The sequence below is a fragment of the Drosophila mauritiana genome, chromosome X (assembly GCF_004382145.1).
Source record: "Drosophila mauritiana strain mau12 chromosome X, ASM438214v1, whole genome shotgun sequence".
NCBI lineage: Eukaryota > Metazoa > Arthropoda > Insecta > Diptera > Drosophilidae > Drosophila > Drosophila mauritiana.
Window position 1 is genome coordinate 20505310 of NC_046672.1, and position 8969 is coordinate 20514278.

The window sequence follows — 8969 nt, forward strand, 5'->3', positions numbered from 1 at the left end:
AGCGAGTGCCGTTGTTTATGTGCCTGCTCCTGATTTATTTATTTATTTATTATTACATTTGACTGATTGCCGACACCAGCCGCCCCACACCCCCGCAGCACTCATGTATTATGGACAAGTTGATTGTCGAGCGGCAGCAGCCTGATTTTCGTTTTGTGTAGGCAAATCATATTATATCATATCATCTATTATGCAGCGTTGCCCAAATAAAATCCCATTTAGCACTGGGCAGAAACGGAAGAGCGGAAGACCGGTGCTCTTAGAACTCCAAATGCAATCGGATTCCGAGCTAAGCCCTTTCAATCTGCCCAGAATCGATGAGGTGTGGTCCCCCAGTGATGGTTACTCCTTTGACACATTTTCTTCATCCGCGCGGGGATTGGGCAAGGAATTTGCAGTTCAAATATCCTTTTATTGCCCCTAAAATGAGCGACCCATTTCAATTAATGCTCAGATATGGCCAAATATTAAAATAAACTACTTACATAATTCGGAACTTTATTTTCATTTGTCATATTTTAAAATTAGTATTTTGAGGCAGTTCACAATTCTGGTTTAGTCAACAATTATTTATCCCGAAACATATTAAAAAGGTGTGAAAGGATTTCACTCAACAGATTGATTTTTAATCGGAGAGCTTAAAACGTAAAAGTTGCCTTTAAAATTGCCGTCGAGTGTTGTTTGATCCTAGTTGGTGTGTTGATCCTTTTTGACATTCAAGAGCTGCCTATGTTCGAGGACCTCATTTGTTCAGTTTTTCTCGCAAGAGGTGAGCAAATATGGTGCTGGCGGATAAACTAATGAACGCCAGCCGTGGAAAAACACAGACACAGTGGAGCCTCTCAGGATGACCTGCCAAGGGAGAAGCGCCCCCTCATCGAAGTCCCACTGTAGTGCACATTTACTCGAATGTCCCATTGATTTGACAGCCAAACAGCCAAATAAACAGGCTGGCAAACAAGCGAGTGAGTCAACAAAGGCCCAGGACTCTGCATTTTTTGCGAGTGCGCATTTCCGCTAAGCAAAACAAAAAACGGAACGGAGGAAACTTTGGGAAAATGGGTAAACAGCCGAACGGTGCGCTTATCCGACATCTGCGATATGCGATTCATCACCTTTGTGACGGGCCCAATTCAATCAGCGGTAATTATGTCGCATGCAAGTCCTTTATCGTCCTGGCAGATCTCTCCGAAACTCAAAACTCAAAGCGGACCCACAGCTCAACTGAAACTGAAACTGAAACCGAGACCAAAAGGGCCAGGGATTAGCTCCCCGTGTTTATTAAAAGCAGCCGTGAATGGAATTCAGATGACTATCGAAGGGCTTAGTTACGCAGTAGCCTGATAATATTGGCAGTGCCGAGTGTTGCATCCGAGGGCCGGATGTCGTTTTCCATCGCAAATCTGCACACTGCACCTGAGATCAGCGGAAAGCGATAGAAGAGGTTTATTTGCAGCGACGATGTGCGAACAGGTAACACACTCGGCACTTGATATACCCAGCCCAAAAAGGAGTCCAAGTTAATGTTTCCCTAGTCAGGCTAGAACACCCATGCAGCTAATGCTAGTATTATACATTTATGTTAAATAATTTATTTATATTTAACATTTATGTTGTAGGTATGTATTTATACTCCAGGCTGTTTGCTAACTGGGCCCTCAGCTGTAGTCAATTCATCAAACTCTCTGCTACCACGGGGAACAGCAATTTTGATGTTTTAAATTTAGAAATACATTTTATAAAGGTCTGACTTATAAAGGTCGACTCTATCAAATAGGTGCCATTGAAAGTACTGGAAAATAAAGGGGTTGACAATATATTATAAAATGTATTCTGCGAAGCCATCCACAAATTTAAAATAAATTATTAAATAAATTATTATTATTTATTTATTTATTTATTTATAAATAAATTACTTAGACCTAATGGGATTCCAATGTTGGTAGCTATCCTAGATTATAATTTTATTTAACTTATAGTTATTAAATTTAATTATAATATCTATATTCATTGTATTTTACAATTTGCTTAGTAACAATTAGTTATAAAATAATTTAGAACTGTCAATTACTGCCTTCTCTTCGTATAGGGATTGAGTGGGGTAGACGTCGGGAAAGTCTGCTTCGGGGGACTGTAGTCTTTTATTATTTCTGGTGGAAATTAACGATATCTGTTCTTCGCCAGAAGACAGTTTGGATTTTTTGCAATGCTGCCGCAGTGCCCCATATTTGGACCCCATATCACCAAGTGGGAGCAATAATAATTAGCGTTTTGTGCATTTCTGTAATAAACAAACGACTGACAAAAAATGTTAGAATAGGTGGGTTTATGTATAAATTCAAAGTTGAAGATCGATAGGGTTGCTAAAAATTGGTAATTAATAAACGTAGACGACCAAAAGCTTTAAACGGAAAATGAGAGAGTAAGAGGCATAAATAAAACCATTTAAAATTTAAAAAAGAATGCTCTCCAACGTTTGTTGCCTTCTTTTGGGCTGATTGTGAATTTGCATATAATGCAATGCCGACTTTTGGGCTGTGCAGAATTTACAACATTTAATTTCCTTATGCCATCTGGCGGCCATAGGATGCACTTTCAATTCAATATCTACATAGTACTATTTACTACGCCCTCATAGGTGGCGCTTTCATGAAAAAGCACTCTTAGTTCCAAAGAGTACCATAAGAGCGCCATTCACCAATGCGAGGAAGAATCCATAGTTCCTGACTACACCGCGGTACTAGTGGCGCTTTTCAGAACTAGTTTCCAAAACCAACAATAAGCGCCAGGTGGAGCTTCTCTGAGCTTACGTACTTTTGCCCTTTAAAATTATAGATACTGTTACAAACTGATTTCTATCCTTAGTGGCAGTGCCGCTGGATAAGGCTTTTCTCAGGGCGGAGTTTTTCCAGTGCCACACAGCTCGAAGCATAAGCATCGTTAACTATCGACGTCTCACGACTCACGAAATCTGTAAAGCAGAAAAACAGACAAATGAATTGCCTTTATTAATGTCCCCGACATGGGCCATTGGACATAATCCAGGCCATTTAAGATTAATCCCGGAGCGAACCAGGATTTTTCAAACGGCCAGATCGCGCAACAGGATGTCCAAGGGGGGCGCCACGAAAATCATCGGTCTATCGGGTGGCCTATCGATAAGGATGATCCCCTCCGGAAAAAACAGAAACTTACTGCCAAGCGACACAATTGCCAAAAATCTCAACCGTCGACATCCACTTTTTCAAGTGCTTCAAGTGCGGAGTAGATCATGGTAGATCATGGCAAATGTTAACATGTGGTCACAAATCAGTTTTGCCCGGCCAGAAAAAAAAGCGTATGCAATTGAAAAAGCAAACACCTAACCATTCAGGAGGTCCGCGCAAGGTACCCTTTCTTGTTTCAAAGAGGAGCCCCGGCAATACAAGATCAACATTCCTACCCCTCTCCATCCTTGCAGTGCAGGCAATCTAACAGCTCTATCGATAACTCAATCGAATCGGCCAAGAGTATGCACAGCTTCAAGTCTTACGCCAAAGTAGCAAAAGGATCAAAAACACAAAGAAATCATGCTCAGAATCACTCGAACGTAGCCTATGAAACTCTAATGTGAGATGGGCACTCGTGGCGTCTGTTGGCTATTAAAGCCCGGAGCACACTCAGTTAAATAATTAAACTTAAATATTAAATATGAATGAGTGAAATGCATTTGTTGTAAGATTCCATCATTTATGCTTGTATCGCAAATTTAAATTTCAAATCGAGGCCTGAAAATCGATCGGCTTGAAGGAATTTCGAAATGAAATGAGGACAAAAGCATTTGAATTGGAAATTATTTATTCTAGTCTAATTCTCATTGTCGTTCTTCGTGGTCTTCTTATTGAGATCTAGAGAATCCATGAGATCCATTGGAGCAATCGGCACCAGCTCCGCCTTGCCTTTAATGGAGATCAAATCGAGTCCAGTCAACTCCTGGGCCTCCAGTTCATCATCGTTACCTGCGTTGAAGATTCGTCGTCTGGCGCCGTCCGGTGGATTGACCATGCTACCAGCGTGTTCTTTGCATTGCTGGTAACCGCCGATCAATGTAACCACCATCGTCCATCCTATAACGCCCTTTTCGCGCAGTTGCTTGGGCGTCAGGACGACCGGCTTCCAAGTGAGATCCAGGGTGGACTTATGGCCCACATCTAGCAGTACGCTCTGATTGGACAGCACGCGACCGTTGTAGGACAGCTGACTGAAGCCCATGGGCACGGACATGGCTCGCCCGATCCGTGCCTTTAGGTTGGCCACCGTTCCGAAGCGATCCACCTCGTAGACGGTCTTCTTGTCGTCGCGCGTCCGAACTAGAACATACACCTTTCGCATCCTGACACTAATATATATATATATATATAGTAGCACTTCGAACTGAAACTTTTTCGTTTTATAGACAAGCTCTGACTTCCAGGTATAGTCTGCTTCGTTCTGTCGTTGACATGCGAATGCTAGTGCGAGTCAAATTTCATGGCATCCTTAGATGACCTTTTCTGATTACCTATGTCGATTCTCCAATCGATTTTCATAAAGCGCAAGTGGCAACCCTAACGTTGACAGCACGTATAAAAATATTGCCTATGCCGCCCATTGGGCTACTCCTTCACCACTTCTGATTCAATTGCAGTTCAGCCTGCAATCTGCAATCATCATCTGAAATGACGTCGTCGCCTCGACAATTTCTCCTGTTTTTATATTGAGCGCCATTTTGTTACGAACTGCTTTCTTTCCTTAGTGGCAGTGCTGCTAGCTCTGGCTTTTCTCAGGGCGGAGTTTTCCGGAGCATCGATAACTATCGAAGTCTCACGCCTCTACATACCTACGATCTCTAACAAGCAGACAAACAGAAAAAGGTAAACAAGAGAATTAAATTTACATAAACGACGAAATCTTAAAGTTCAGCTGGTCGCAGATGCTATGACCATGCGCACCCACCCGACCTAGGATGCCCTAAGGATTTTGCGGACTTAGCTAATTTTGCATCACCCATTATCAATACGTCGATGTCGACGACCAGACGACCAGGACAGCTCCATCTTCCCTACAGTGATCACTCACTCGAACATTTCGGTAAGCTTTCTTGTTTTCTTAAACATAAATATAATTATAATTACTTAATTTCCTCATCAATCCCTCATCAATCCATTATCAATCCATCATCAATCCCTCATCAATCCATCATCAATCCATCATCAATCCATCATCAATCCATCATCAATCCATCATCAATCCATCATCAATCCATCATTAATCCATAATCAATCCAACATCAAGCCCTCATCAGGCAGTGATCACCCTTGATCGTCGACTGCTTTTGAAACGGTATAAGAAACAAGTTTAGGAATCCTCTAAGGTCTACAAATCACCGTAGAAAATTGCCCCGCCATTTCCGGTGCTTATAAGGAGTGCAATACAATGGACGTATTCACATATGCAGGGTCACCTAATCCTGACGAGCTCCAGGGGATGCGAACTAAACGTGGGAAGTTGCTTCCCCTGTCAGACTAACTAACTTTTCGCGACCCAAATTTAGTGCAGTTGAACGGTAAGCTTTACAAACTATTTACACGAAAACTAATTAAATAATATATTTCAACACCAGCGGTTGGCGGCCGTTGAAAACAATTGTGTCGGTCGACGCCTTTGGATTGTCCAAGGAATCTACGGGAGTCAAGGGAGGTTGCCCTGGAAGACTCCTAATCCAACGAACGTGGCCCTCCCTGCGCTCAGCTATTCGAATGTTTGGAACTGACTCACCGGCGGAATCGGGATCGCCTCGGGGCAGATGGTGACGCCCTAGTGGACGAATAAGTTCCCGTCGGTATGGCTGCGATTGAGTTATGATTTTCATTTATGGTCTCCGCCATATTCCTAATCCTCTCCCATTGGACATAATCCATCTGTCTTATAAGCAATCTGTTTAAGATAACAGACCACCACATCTCATATAATCGTCCACTACCAAATAGATCCTACGCTTTCATAAACGACCTAATAAATAAAGTCCAATCACTTAATATGAAAGGATTTTATGTAGTTGCAGCGTGCCTCGACCTTCAAAAGGCTTTCGACTGCGCGGACATAGGAATTCTAGAGTCTATATTACAACAGTTCCAATTTAACCCTCACCATATTTATTGGTGAACAGACTTTCTCCGAAAACGAGCTTTAATTAAGAGAAACTGCAATAATAGCTAAAGAGAGGAGTATCTCAAGGAGCAGCACCTGAGCGATGATAACTGCGAACTGTCCCAATATGCAGACGATTTTTTCCTACTATGCTTCCTCCACTCAATCTTTTTCGGGCAAGGGAGAAACTTATGGCAAAAATCTTAGATTTTGAAACTGAATGTGGAGAACTAAACCTCTCCTTAAGCCCTGCCAAATAGAGCGTAATTCACTCCAATCTGCGAAGGCAACCGATACAAATTACTCACAATGGCACTACAATTACCGAAGTGGAAAAAATGGAATATTTAGGAAGAATTATAGCCTCGAATAACTCTCCAAGTGCCCATATCGAGGGAGCGGTCTCTTCAGCCAACAAAACGTGCGCTTTCTTGAGATTATTAAGTGGCTGCTCCTTTGGCGTCAATCCTAGAAAGATTTGCTCCTTCACAAAGCATTTCTAAGGAGTAAGCTAGCATATGAGTGTTCCTCATTCAAAACAGCCATAAATAAAATAAAAGTGCACACTAATCAAAGCCTCAGAAAAGCCACAAACAAACCCTGTCCTCTTTAACTGCCAAACTGCTAGCGATAGACACATCTCTGGACTACGTTCTCTCGATAGGCATTTCCTGAGTTGCCAACTTAACAGACAGCAGGAACAGCGTCATTGCAATCCGAAACAAAATGCTTGATAATTATATAGCCTGTAACATTAAAAAGAAAATAGTTAATAAAAACCGCTTGACTCACTTTAAAATTCATCACATACCTAGTCACTCCGGCATTCCGAAAAATGATCTCGTGGACCTGGCCGCCAAATATGCATCGACGCAAGGAATTTTCACCGTGGTAAGCTGTAGCATTAAATATGCCACGGCTGAAAAACACAGAATTATAATGAAAAAAAGACTGGGAAAAGGAGCACGTAGAACTTGCTGCAAACAAACATCGGGGTTACTACACAACTTTCCCAGGCAAAATAAAAAAACCATGCTTCAAAAATCCCAATTGTAAACTTAAGTCTACAGAGACCAAAATAATAAACTTCTCAGCGATAACGCATTGGGCAATTATACTTTGAACAAAATGCACGTTACAATCAATAACGTATGTTACCAATGTGTCGTTTTCGATAACATACCCATATCTTATTAAGCTGGTAATTGGTAGCTAGGAGGATGGTAGGAATCAACGCGGCACTGATGTAGTCAGCAGTTCGAACGGCGCCTTACGTGGGGCCCACGCAGTGCGGGAATTATATTTATTTGGTTGCCTGACCCTGTGTACTTTGTTTTTCCATTCTACAGATCACAACTGGATGTCCTTGGCGTGATACACTCCCAGCAGGCTTCCTTATAGGTCCTCCACTACATCCTCGACGACCTTTTGCTTCGCTGGAGACATGGGATAGGGTCGATCCTTAAAAGCTCGGGCTCCTTCGACAAGTTTGATAGAATGCCTTTCCAAGCTAGACACTCCTAGGCCATCCTGTTCAAAGGTACGGAACTTATTCTTGACCTTTTCTAAGGCTTCCCTTACCCGCGCCGACAGGCTTCAGGATTCCAGCTTCTCCTTCGCTTCGTCAATCTCCTCTAGGTTGGCGCAGTGCTTCCATTGCCTGACATGGATTTCTGCTGCTTCGTTCACCGACTTCGGCACGATTCCACTTACGACCGATGGTGCTTGCCCGTTCGCTTGCCAGACATCGATTCCAAAGTAGGCAGCTTGTTCCAGGTAAGAGCAAAGGTAGACAAATATTGTCCTACAGATGCCTCCATACTCCATGGACGCCGTTCTCACCGCCAAGAAGTAAGACTGAACCGGAGCACCTAGTGCTTCCACCCCCGTGTCCAATAATCCTGTGAGCTGCCTACCCAGGATCGTGACGTCTGCAAAGGGTCTTGGATCCCCAGATTAGATGCGCTTTTCGGCGGCCATAACCTCGCGTTGCTTAGATCTCCTGATCTTATATCGTTCCCTCGCCTTTGAAACTTCCTCGAAACTAGTAGCATGCCGCTCATTTGGTCTTATGTGAAGATCCCATTTCGGACCTCTTAATACCGTCGCATCCGTTCTTCCGCTGGCAAGAATCTTAGGCCAGACTTAGAAATACACTTACTTAACTCTCTCTCCACGATTACTTTGCAAGATTCGTGACTGGGCGAATCCCTCCCGCTCTCGGATTGCTCAGCCGATCGTTTTCCGCGCACTCGGGCACTTCGGTGTCACCGTGTCCGGTCGTCCACAGCGATAGCAAAACAGCCGCCTCTCCACCGCTGTGCAATGTATAATGTATAATGTTTATTTTAATATAAATCCAATAGTCCTTGTGAAAAGTTCAGAATGAAATAGATAATTATGCAAGTGAAGCAACGCCACATAAAACAAAGCTTAACTTTAGGCCTTAACTTGGAGGTATGTACATAAAATATGTATTTCAATCAACTGCAACAGCGCGTATGAGGAATGCGATTTAACGCCAATGTGCAGAACCAGAAAAAGGCTTTTTACAAATTTAAATTGTTTGAAACAAAAGCATAAAATAAACAATAAATTCAATTCTCTTACATATTTGTGTGTGTACCACATCCTCTACTTTGGTGTTGTAATACAAGACAGTGCTGAGCTTAAATGGTGTTTCGCCCCTCCGATGAAATAAAAGCCATTGGATATTTATGTATATTTCGTAACAAATCGAAAATTGTTTTTATTACTTTCTGATCAAAATCATACAACGTTGTCAATTCGTTTTGTTGATT

General features: G+C 42.4%; 1 pseudogene; it reads right to left on the minus strand.

Moving 5' to 3' along the window:
* Positions 1 to 3819: 3819 nt before the first annotated feature.
* LOC117147578 lies at positions 3820 to 4467 on the minus strand (annotated as a pseudogene).
* Positions 4468 to 8969: the final 4502 nt, after the last annotated feature.